A 12997-nucleotide genomic window follows, 5' to 3' on the forward strand; every position below is an offset into this window, starting at 1 on the left:
AGCCTGAGCTGCAAAGGGCAGGGTAAGATGAGAGTCCCTGTGAGGTGCCAAACAAGAGCAAGATGTGGCTGGACGGTGCAATGAGAGAACAGCTGGAGAGCAGCCTCGGAGCCATTCAACCTTAAGCGTAGAAGACCTGGGTACGAAAGAGAACTTTCCCGTGGAGGGATGCTACAAGAACAGTCTCTGATTGGCTGGCTGGTCTCCTTGGTGCTACCTCTGGATGTAGGCAATGAGGTATTAGGAGCCGGATGATGCACTGAGAGGAGGGTAGCTGCTCCTCCCAGGTGGCACAAGGCCCCCTCTTCACATACCTGTCCAGACAGCATCTGGACCACCTAAGGCAGCAGCTCTCAATCTGTGGCTCCCATATATCAGATATCCTACGTGTCACATGTGTTTACAGTACGAATTGATAACAGTAGGAAACTTACAGTTATGAAGTAGCAATGAAAATAATTTTATGGTTGGGGTGGGTCACCCCAATGTGAGGAACCACATTAAAGGGTCCCAGTATTAGGAAGGCTCAGAGCCATTGGTCTAAGGCTTTGCTCTCAGTTGGAACTGAGTCCCCAAATGCATGCCACATGCCAGGAGATATCTGAAGTCACAAAACAAGCATGGTACTTCTTATGGGAGTCTATTTTCTCCCATCGGAAGGAACATTTACCCTGCTTAGGCAAGAAGGTGGAAATAAAAGTTCAAATAAGCAAAATGTAAGACTTCAAAATAATCCCACCTGTCCTGGCAGGCCCGAAATCCTGCATCCCGGATTACTACTTCCGGGAAATTAAACAGGTGGGAAAGGGGAGGAAGGGAATATGGTTAGGCAGTAGCCATACGCTCCAGGGAAAGCAAGTAGCCAGCAGCTGAGGGAACAGCCTGCCCACAGAATTAGTGTGCCAGGCGCAGTGTCTGTCGCTGGCTCCAGCTTGACCTCCTAGATGGCAGTGCCACACCAGGCCCCAGCCCAGTGCCACACCAGGCCCCAGAGCACTGGGGAGCTACCAACGCCCTCACATGTGACCCGGTGCACAGCCTCCCCCAGCCTACCAAGCCGCTGTGGTGCCAGGAGCTAGGAGGGAGGGGAGAAGGGAGAACTGACGAATCCACTGACAGAAGAACCCACGTGCTCGAATGGTGGCCAGGGACTAGAAAAAAAAAAAGCCAACAGAGGGCACGTGGAGATCAGCAGGTGTGCATGAGGAAAGGGCAGGGAAAGAGCCAGATAATTTTGGGATGAGAGCAGTTGGAAGGTCCTACTACACGTTTCACACGTGGTCCTGGAAGAGGTGGTGATTTGCAGCAAAGGTGCCACAGTTGGAACTCAAAGCCAGGTCCCTTGCCCTGTAGTTGTACTGAAAATCCACCCCACTCCATGCCTGGCCTGTCGTTCACCCTGCTCCTGTCTCAGCCTCCCAAGTCCTGGGTTTACAGGTGTGTGTCACCTCACACTGCTGAAGAGCAGAGCAGAGCATGTTATGGACTCGGGCTGACCCCCTCCCCTGACCCAATATGCTCTTGGGGGGATGGGGAGGGTGGGGCTCCTTCCCCAGAGCCAAGGCAAGACCATCTAGCTAGAGACACTGAGAGGGGAACCTCAGCAAAACTTGCTGCAGAGTGGCTGGCTGACTATCTGCTGCTTCAGAGCAGTGAGTGAAAAGAACAACGCTCGCTCCTGGCTGCCTCCTCCCCCCTCAGCAGACAGCACCAGAAAGCCACCCCAAAACACCTTCTGCCAGTAAGTAACCGGGAGGGTCTCATCCCCAAACACAAGGACACAGACAGGTTGCACGTGGGACAAAGCTGACTTCTAGGCTCCCATGGAATTCACAGGATACGTTCTGAAGCCGAATGAGCAGGCAGAAGGGCGGAAGCCGGCTCGTCCCTTGGGTTGTCCTACCACTCAAGGTGGCTTACAGGGATCACAACCCTTGGGCTGCTATGGGAAAAGCCAGTGGGGCAGGACTTAACCCCCACTCCCAAACTAGACCCGGATACCCAGGCTTTGTCATAATCTACCTACTTGGCTAAGCTATTTTTAAGCCTTTTAACAACTGAGATTGTACTTCCTCTTACCAGGATAAATCTGATAAGCGCAGAGGACCAGTCTTGCCTCTTGAACAAGGTGCCTTTTCTAAGCCCTGACCTACCTCCGCCTGGAGTTTAATTCTGGCATACTAGATTCACAGGATGCTCCCGTTGGCTCTTATCTGAGTCACCAAGACTGCAATTTTTTCCTAATCTCTTAAGCCCATCCCCAGTGCCTACTGACCCCCAGCCCCACTAGCTCAAGCATTCTGCTCTGGAAGTTCCATAGCCCCTCTAGAAGCAGGACACTCATCCCCACAAACAGTGCTTGGGAGCCACGCTACAGGAAGCCCTGGCAGGGAAAGCCAGGGCGCTATGAGTGTATGATCATCTCAAGGCTTTGTCCCTCCTCCTTGAACTTCACTGCTTCTGCAAAGGTTTTCTTGATCTTTCTGGGGCTCATATACTGACTGCATCTTGGATATGGAGCTTGTTTACAGGGCTCCTCTCTTGGCGGCATAAGCCTGGCTTGTGCGTCCACTTCTTCCTCACAAGCTGAGCTCTTAGAAGGCGCAGCTATTTATTCATCTGCGAATCCTCAAAGCACATGTGTGGTAAAAGTAAAAGCTAATGGATAGACCCTGGCAAGAACAGCCACTACATCAAAGCTCCTCTGCTTGCTCCTGGCATCTGTAAACCTCTTAAGGATGCCCTACAATAAGGCTCCCATCAGCCTGGCAACACTGTTGTCATCTTTGGGTATGGAAATTCCCAAGTGTCTTGTCTCCTCTGATAGATTTCTGTCATTTGCACAGTTACCTAGAGCACTGCTGGTAAAATGGGGGTGACGGACACACCTGAAAGATAGAGGTGCTGTCAAGCCAACTATAAACTGTAGTCAACCAATGGCTAAGACCTCAGGAGCCACCCAGTGAGAAGTCTTTTCTGCGCAGCCAGTGGAGACATGAGGCTAAACACATGCATCCACACACATACATGTACACACTCGATACATGACTGCTGCTGTGCTATTCTCTCTCTCTCTCTTCTCTCTCTCTCTCTCTCTCTCTCTCTCTCTCTCTCTCTCTCTCTCCCCCCCTCCTCTGCAGCTTAAAAGAATCAGTGAATATCCACTTCCATCAGTCATTTAGGACTCAGACAGAACAGGAAGGTCACTCTTGCGTAGGGCTCACAAATTCACTTCACTGGCGTAGGCCTGTGCCAGCCTCCGGGCCGAGGTGGTCTAGTCTGGTGGCCAGCTACCTACATTGTTTATGCTGTAGGAGTGAGAAGGGCCTGGACTGAAGGGAAGCTTACAGCTCATACCTATTGCTGCAGACCTATCACAAGCCAACTGAGGGGCCCTGAAAATCACCTGTGTCTGGAATCAAAGCTCCCCTCTTCCAATATGGAAGACTCCCACTGCCCTACTGCCCTCTGAGAAGATAAGCAAGACACAGGACATGAGAGAAAGAGAGCTCCAGGAAGATGAGAAAAAGGAGGACCAGAGAATAGGAAGACAGGAGCAAGGAATCAACCCTTCCTTCTACAAGGCTGAAGTGACCCCCATGTTATCTTGGGGGAGCTCTCCATCGTACTTTCTCTTCTGCCCCAGCCACGAGAGGCCCCAAGCATGCACCCAGTCCCCCCCAGTGCACCCTGGGATCCCCAGTACATACCCACAGTCCACAGAGGCCCCAAGCATGCACCCAGCCCCCACCAGTGTACCCTGGGATCCCCAATACATACCCATAGTCCATAGAGGCCCCAAGCATGCACCCAGTCCCCATCAGTGCACCCTGAGATCCCCGGTACATACCCACAGTCCACCAGAGGCCCCAAGCATGCACCCAGCCCCCACCAGTGCACCCTGGGATCCCCAGTACCTACCCACAGTCCACCCAGCAAATGGTGGCTTGTCCTTTCACTGTCTGGGCCACAGTGGACAGTAGCTTGAGATGACTCTCAGCTGCTACCTCTGTGAAAGAACACAAGATTACACATTTGTGTCCACGGGCTCTGGACCAATGGGCAGGGTGGGGGGTCAGGTGGGGAACACGAGGAGTCCCTCTCCAGTCTGGGTGCCAATGTCCAGGTGTCTGGACAGAGCTTCTGGGGAACTACTGTTGGACAGCAAGGTCCTGTGGACAAGCTCCTGGATCACTTGTCAACTCTGCCAGGCTGTGAGGGGCCACTGTGGCATATTTACAGCTGGTGTGCAATCCCTGTGCCTGGCAAACTCACAGCCATCTCCTCCATCCAGTGAGCTCACTCAAAGGGCCCACTGGGAAGATGATGATGAAGAGTGATCTGCGGCCTTCTCCTGCCCCAAACCCCATGATATACCCCAAAGCCAAGCAAAAAATGATATCTGAATTATGTGCCTCTGAGGCGCTCCTCTTCCAGGGTGGAAATGGTAGCTGTGTGTGAGTGCAAAGCACGCTGAGCCTTTCACGGATGCAAACAATAAGCATCGCTCAGAGTTGATCAAAGGACGCATTCCCAGGAAACTCCAGCCAGGGCAGCAGGAGGCAGCAAAGCCACGGAAGCAGGGAAGCCATTGTTACACTGTGCACACCACTGGGGTTGGGAAGGGCGGTGTAGATAAATGTACCCCACCAAGGGGAGGGAAGAGCTGCTTGGAAGGATGGGAGAAAGGGAAAGAAAACCACTGGAGGCCAGAGGCTGGAGCAGGAAGCAGTGACGTCACTGCTCAGGCTCCCCCCCAGCACACTGTACTTCCAATGAACTGAACAAAAGTAGAGCCAGGGAAAGGGCAAAGCAAAGTATCCATTAGTGACCCCCAACTCCATCACTAACCCCAACTTCCCACTCTCCAACTTCACAAGACTTCTGTCTCAGACCCGTGCTGGTTCCAAAGCCGTGACACTGCAGAGTAAGCCACTGAAGGACTGAGATGCAGAGATGACATATGGGACCTGCTCTGCCACCAGGAGTGGCTCATGCCCTCTTATCTCCCTCCAGTGACCTCATTCATCAATGGGATACTATCTGACAGTCTGCCTCCCTAGTAGCAAAGAGCAAATGAAAGTCTCATAAACAGCCCCTGTCACGGGACCTGTCCCAGAGAAGAACCACCAGAACCCAGCACTTTACGAGGGGGTTACCCCAAAGAGTTTCTTCACTAGCAACCAGCCGGGACATAGGAATTTACAAGGGGGTTACCCCAAGCTCCAAACTGCAAGAGAAATGGAGCTTCCCAATTCCCTTTGCCTCAGTTTCCCTACTCACAGAAAAATAGTAGGCTCACACACTAGGCTCCCAAGAGGAAGCGTGGTGAAAGTACATCCAGGCCCTTAGAAACAGCAAGTAGCAAGAGCAGCCGTATGTCGTGAGTGCTCAGAGGGCACAGCCTTCGAGAGGGACACACGGCCAAATCATCCATCAGCTCAGAGTGCCAATGAGTGTAGAAGATGAGCTGCCAAAGGGATCTGTGCCCAGAGTGGGCCCATCCACTGGCTGCTGCTTCTCCGGGACATAGAAAACTTGGCATCCTCAGGAGGAGCAGAAAACACTTAACTCTGCTGGAACCACATCGACAGCCAAGCCACTTGCCCTTCCCCAAAGTCACTGCCAAGAGCCAAGCAAACTGTCCATTGTACCTTTACCAGCCCAAGGTCAGAGGAGTGGCAGGTGGCTGATCCAGTCTTGACAATCTGCTCCAAAGCGGGTCTTGCATCTCACCCCACAGCAGGGCAGCCAGGGGTCAGGCAAGGCCAGGACCACTGGCTCAGGTAAATGTCCACAGGCCTGGGACCAGTTCAGCTGGCCCCAGGCCAGCCTGGTAGTTAATCTGCAGCTCCCATGAAGCCTGTCCTGGCAGGGCTGGGCCTGTGGCTGGCAGAGAGCCAAGGTGACCATCCAGCACACACACATTCCTCTCTGTTGGGCTAGGTAGTAGGGGTTCCAAAGCATTCTTCTTATACAATGCTCATAAGAAGGGACTGAAATACGATGCCCAGGCTGCAAAAGTAACCAAATACCCTGTGTAGCCTCCAAAGAAAGCGAAGACTGTTAATGCCCCTCGGGTCCTCTCTCCCCATCTCTCTGCACCCTGATAGGTCCGGAGAGGCCACTCACCAGACTCCGAGTAAAGCACCAGCACATTATTGCGGGTCCTGAGAAGTTTCTTCAGGTCTTTAGGGTCGGAGATTCTCTCAATGAGCGAGGAGACCTTTGTCGAGGACAGCCACGTCGGCAGGACCACCTAGAGACCAAGCAGCCGAGGCCCGTGAGTCTAGCGTCTGGCCCACTCACGGTGCCCACAGACGAGCCACCCAAAACACACATTCTTTTATTTATTTAGAATGTAAAACATTTTAATTCGTAAAATTCTTTCCTACCTGTACACAATTCATACTGACCACCCTAACTCACCCCCACCCCACTTACCATCTCTGGACAACCCTTCCTCCCACAAATCTCTCTCATTCCTTTATTGGATTTCCTGGGTCAGTAAATTTGACCAGAACATCTTTGCGACCATGGGTATAGAGCTTTTCCCTTGGATCACTGTAGGCTCACAAGTGGATATCTGAAGACCCCAATACCCATCTCCTAGGATATATCAGTAGCCAACAATTCAGCAGTAAATGGTAGGGCCTGATAAATTCTTCCTGTAGTGACAATTTTGGGGATTTGGAGTTCTTTAAAAACACAGACATATTTTAAGAATAGGTTTCCATTTTAATCCCAGGGTGGGGATATGGGGCTGCTTCGTAGCAGTTGACTGTGATTTGCCCTGTGCTCTGGCAGAAGCGTGATCCTGCCAGCCATAGATAGTTTCTGTGATTGTGTGACATTTGGAATTCTGGGGACTTTTCAGAAGGTATATATGCCTGCTAGGACCCTGAAAGGCATGGTGGGTTGTTGGCTGCTGTTGGTCATGGATTGTTATGTTGTTGTGCTCAAAGAAGAAACAACAACCAGAAGAAATTAGACAACTTGACTCAAAGATCAAACTTGCCCCCAAGGAACTCCATGCCGCCCCCCCCCCCACCCACCTGAAATAGTCTAATGCTAAGGCTGCCCCCTTTCCAACCCCTGACTTTATTCAGGGATCTTTCCTTTTCTCCCTACCCTACTTTTTCTCTTATCTAGTGTTAGGGGGTTGAAAGGGTGGAAAATGGACAGAAAACAGTAGAGGAAGAACCCACAAAGTAGCAAATGCCAGCTACACCTTACCCCTTCCATGGCTGATTGTTGACAAGGCCTGTCTTAAGAAAACCCATGTTCTTGCTGGAGGACAGAGGAGGCAAGCAACCCCTCCTACAACACGACACCTACCTCTTTACCTCCAGAGGTCCCTCTCGGCCTACTCCAGTCCCCAACTCTCCCACGCCCTGCACATACTCTGGTGAGGATCTCTGGACTGTATATGTACATAATGCACTGTCACCCACCAAAGAATGAGCACTAAGACTGATGTCTGCATGCAAGGACCAAGCATGACAGTCTGAAAACTCCATCCCACCCAGAAGCACTGATGATAGACCCCAGAGGGAAGCATTCTCTCTAACATCCAGGACAGGATGGATAGGTACAAGGCTAAGTTTCTCTCATTCAGCCAAACAATCGCAGAGATCTGGCCAACAGAAAGCAAGCCAAGTGGCCAATGGCAGTAGCGCACACCTTTAATCCCAGCACTTGGAAGGCAGAGGCAGGTAAATCTCTGAGTTCGAGGCCAGCCTGGTCTATAGCCAAGGCTACACAGAGAAACCCTGTGTTCGAAAAATAAGAAACAAACAAACCAAGCCAAATGTCCCCAAGCTCTTAGAGATTGGAGATGCCAAGTGCCTCTGGACATGATCAAGAGTGAGCTGGAGGCAGAGTGGGAATCGAGGTAAAACAGAAGTAACGAAGAGTAGTAAAGTAGATCCCCCAGGCCAGCTCAGAAGCTGACAAAAAGAAATCCTAAAAACAGCAGCTCCACTCATGACAGACCAGTCACAAAAGCCTCCTCGCTGTGTAGACCCAGGAGAGCACTGCTGCCTTCAGGGTTCTCAGAAGTGCGGCCCTGTGTACCCAGGTACAGGACCTGTCGATCAGGTGGAGCTATCCACAACAGCTGAAGTTCTTTCAGATGTGCTAAGATGCCACCAACACACTCTTTCTCATTGCGGGAATCCATGCTCTTCCAAGACAAGAAATAAAGAATGAGTGCGAGGAAACCTAAGAAAAAAAGGACAGGGCGTAGAGAGAGGCAAGATCTGTTTCCATGGTGATGGTAAGAAGCCGGTATGGTGGCATGAATAGGAATGGCCCCCATAGGATCATAGATTTGAATGCTTGGTCATTAGGGAATGGCATTGCTTGGCAAGGGTTAGGGGTGTGGCTTTTTGGAGTAGGTGTGGCCTTGTTGGAGGAAGTGCGTCACTGGGGGGGTGGGCTTCGAGGTGTCTGGAAGCTTAAGCCAGGCCCAGTGTCTCCCTCCCTTTCTGCTGCCTGCTGATCTGGATGTAGAACTTACAGCTAGCTCCTCTACAGGAGGAGCTGTGTGTGCCTGCATCCTGCCATTCATGCCGCCATGCTTCCCGCCATGACAATATGGACTAAACCTCTGAACTGTAAGCTGGTCCCAAATTAAATGTGTTCCCTTAAAAGAGTTGCCATGGTCACGGTGTCTCTTCACAGCAATAGAACTCCAACTGAGACAAGTTACAAAGCAACCAGCTCCTACAAGGACAAAGGTCATGGAGCAAAGCCATGGACACAGAGGCAACTGGAGGCCCCCTGCTATCCTCTTCCACATGGAGAGGAGCTTGCATTTCTTCTAGAAACATGTAATCTAAATTTCTGATGTGTACCACGGCAGTTGGGACACCTCCTCTCCAAAGCCCAATGTCTTTAGCTGTGTCTATGCTTCACCCCTCAAAAGCTAAGGTGCCCAGCAAGAGCACTCAACCTTTCAGAGGCCCAGCGAGTCACTCGTGCCAGCCGGGTGGCAATGCCTCCTGCTGGCACTGCGATGACAGATGGGAGAACTTCTCGAATATGCTCTACAAAGGCATATAGCATTCTAAGAACATCAGATAGCTTAGCATCTAATACCCACTGCCAGCTCAACGGAGAAAGGAGAGAACAGGACCACATCCTAGTGAGGTTCAGTGAATTCTTCCACCAGAATCAGAGTTCCTTCTCCTCAGAGTGAAAACTCCCAGGAGGAGTCAGGACTTTTCTTTCCTCATGCCTAAGGACCCACTGCTTTGTGCAAACCATCTTCAAAGCTGCTTGACTATCACCTGTCATCCCATTGTCCCAAGGAGGCTTATGCACTGGATACTCAAAGTCCGTGGCTCAGTGCACACAGCAGTGAGGGAGGAAACAACCTAGCCAACGTGTTGGGGAAACATGGCGATCTGCTGTTCTGCTTTCCATTCTCAGAGAATACAGTCAGGAAATCTAACTTCAGTGGCCAGGGATGCTCCTCCTTCCAGATCAACCATCCTGGGTCTGGCAGGCACCTTACCAGGCAGTAGAAGTATTACTGGCCTCAGTGGCTTTATCGTCTATCATTGGAACCATAGGAATCCCAATCTCCCATATACCCTGGCTTCCTTTATATAAATCCAGACGATCCCTTAGTTCATCCAACCATGGGCCTCCTGAGAGTAAACATACCACCTTCCAGCCAGCCACTAAAGCCTCTGGCCCAATGTTTACTGACACAGTAGAAAATTAAGCTTCTCCGGAAATACCCTGAGCAAATTGACTTTGCCTGAAATCCACCACACAAGGAGAAACTAGGGCTGGCACTGGCCTCTTCCTTACAACAGGCTTGCATAAACGGCTCTGTGAAGCGTCTGTCTTTCTCAGCTTCACTGGGTCCTTACCCCTACTTAAGAGCTTTGAAGGGCAAGGTGCCCTGACTGTCCTCAGGAGTGCTCAATAAACATGGCAAATGACACCTGGCCTACAGATGTCACAAACAGAATCCTTGGTGGCTTGAGGAGGTCCAGAAAGGGCCATGAAAGCCAGGGAGTCTGTGGCACAATGGACGTCCAGGGTGGGGCTGAGGAAGGCTGCAGTTGGTGGGCTCCCTGCCAGCCTACCACTTGACAGTGGTCATGAAATGCGTGTTGGGATGGACAACTGACTCATTGTCCCAGAGTCTCCGCACCTGGCAGCAAGAGCAGAGAATCCAGCCAGATGACGGGGCAGGTAAGAGAAAAGGGGGCCATGCAGCCATCTCCAATGGCCATTCACAGGAAGTGAGGATGGAAGAAAAGAAAAGTCTAAGATGGCTCCAAGCATGGAAGTGCAGCCAAGTACGGGGGATGGACCAGCGGTGGAGGCAGCTTTTCCCCTTGGACTGAAGAAGATGGCAATGGGCTAGGATTTCTGGGACTGTAGTCAACAGATGTGTGAAAAAGCACCCCATGAACACAACACATGTTCTCCAAGATAGAGGATGAGCCGCAAGGCAATGGAAGTCTCCAGGATCTGGAGCCAGAGAGGAGACAAGGAAGAAGAGCCCAGCCCAGGAAGAAGGGTAGTGTTACAGGTAGCCTGGGCGTGAGACAGACAGGCAAGCCGGGGAGAGTGGGGAAAGGCTGGGAAAGGGGAAGGCTGGGAAAGGTCAAAGGCTGCGACAGTCTGGGGCGGGGCAGTTGGGGACATTTTGGAGGGAAGGACTGTATGCCGGGGTACTGAGCAACTCTACCCAGTGCAGAGCTGGATAAGGAACGATGTGGCGAACATGTGTCTGTGGACACAGAAGACTCAGGATTTGCCAAGGGACAAGATTTGAAGGCCTGACAGAGAGAGGAAAAAACCCAACCAGAATGGCCGCACCAGAGAGAATACAGGGAGATGTGGCACAAGCTAAGACATCTAAGAAGAAAGGTCTGGAAGGTCTGTGTGGGCCCAAGACCTCACCCTCACAAGCACCCACATAGGCAGCCAGGAGAGAAGCCTGCCTCCTGCCCTATAAGGGCCCCTTCCCTCCAGCCACTTAACATCCCATTTTCTCCTCTGCTCCCTCTGTTAACCTTTCCAGCAGGCTCCTTCCTTCCCTTGACTTGAAGGTGCAGTGGGCCTGAAGCGCCTCACCCAGAGCCACCAGTGGACTCTACTCCTTAAGTCACATCTCACAAGCCAGCCTGACAACAGTAACTACAGCCACAACAGGGGTGGTGTTAATGGTGTGCAGATTATCTGCTCCTCAGCCATGCCCCGGGGAGGAAAAGGCGGTACTGGAATGTTCCCAAACCCAGCCACTGAACAGTTCCTGTGCTTGGCTAGCCTTTATACTGGCAGCCAAGAACTCCTGAGCAGCCAGGTGTGGTGGCGCACCCCTGTAATCCCAGCACTTGGGAGGCAGAGGCAGGAGGATTGCTGTGAGTTCAAGGCTAGCTTGGTCTACAGCACTAGTCCAGGACAGCCAAGGCTACATAGAGAAACTCTGTGGGGGTGGGGAGGTAGGGGGGGCAGGGAGGTAGGGGGTGGGGAGGGGGAGGGGAGGAAGGGGAAGAACTGCAAAGCAATAGGGGAGAAAATATCTTTGCTCATAACTTACTCTCCCGGGGAAGAGACCCATAAAATACTTCCCAGGTACAACCTGATGGAGATCAGCGGTCCCCCTTTCTACTACAAAGGAGACCCACACCCAACACCAGATTCTGCTTGTACCAGAAAAACGTGACTCTACTCCATCAGAGAACCACCCTGCTCTAATCACCAGTTCCTCCCACCACTACCTATCCCCTTCAGCAGAATGCAAGGCTTTCTTTGGGACCCTGTCAAACCTCATCCTAGCATAGCTGGCTAACGTGCAGGATGACCAAATAAATTCCTTCTTTGTCTGCTATGGCTCTCTGTAGCTATATGGACACTTATCTCCCACCACACAGGTCATCCGTGTCTGGGATTCCCCTCCATCTCCCTCCCTTTGGCATCTTTTAGATACCCTGGAAAGAGCAGTGACTCTGGGGGTCAGACAGACATGGCATGAATCCAGTTGCCACGAGACCCCAGGCTTGATACTAGAGTGCTGAGTGTCACCTCTCAACCCAGAAGGACAGAGGATAGCATCCATGCTCACCTGGTGGCTTGGCTCATTATTAAATGAGGGAGAAGGAGGAGGAGGAGGACATGAACCTAATGCAATACTTGGCAGACGGAAGCGCTTAACAACTGCTAATTACCTCTGAGTACTATTAGCGAGCAAGGACAACAGCAACCGGGGGCCACCTCTTCCTCCCGGAGGCCTGGCCTGCAATCAGGCAGAGCCACAGGTCCAGGCAGGAAGGCATGCACACGTACGCACATTCAACACCAGAAAACCTGGCGTCTTTAGCCATCTGCGCAGCGACCTGCTGTAGAGGTCACACAGCACATTTAGAACCCTGCCAGGTCCGTGAGCGAGCACGCGTGTGCTTGGGTGACCAGTTTACAGCTAGGATGACCCAGCAGGTGGGTACTTGTGTCCTTCTACAGAAGGTAAAGGAGAACCAGTCAGGCCACCAAAGACATGTAGCAGATAAGCAGTTGGGCCAGGGCTTCAAATTGTTCAGGGCATTCTCCCAGAGCAATACGCCTCTTTCCACTGCCTCTTTCCACACCCAGGCCTCTGGCCTAACCGGCCACAAAGGAAAAAAGAAGCCACTTCCTAGAACCAGAATAGCCAGGAAGGCAAAGCAGGTGTTTACACTGATACCCTGCTTTCTACAAGTCCAAGGGTATAGACGCTCTACAGGAGGCAGCGACCCTGGTTTGTCCCCAGCAGGGGCCATGTGCTAAGTGCCAAGCCTCCCTCTCCACTTCACCCTGCCTAGTGCCCAGTCCCCATCTCACAGCATTTCTCTCCACTGAGCCGCCGGGCAGTGCCACCATTTTACACACCTAGGGGGGGAAAATGCTGTCTCCGGGGCATGTGCCAGCACCCACTCCGTTCTCTGTAACTGGCAGTCGCTGTCATTACAGATTCACCCTCCTCTGCGAGTCC

The 12997-nt window shown here is 51.9% G+C and overlaps 1 protein-coding gene across 1 annotated transcript in view; it reads right to left on the reverse strand.

Moving 5' to 3' along the window:
• Positions 1-12997, reverse strand: part of Pdia5 (protein disulfide isomerase family A member 5) — a 96617-nt gene that overhangs the window by 65768 nt on the left and 17852 nt on the right. The gene's annotated exons all lie outside the window — the stretch shown is intronic.

This window comes from Acomys russatus, chromosome 8 (genome assembly GCF_903995435.1).
Source record: "Acomys russatus chromosome 8, mAcoRus1.1, whole genome shotgun sequence".
NCBI lineage: Eukaryota > Metazoa > Chordata > Mammalia > Rodentia > Muridae > Acomys > Acomys russatus.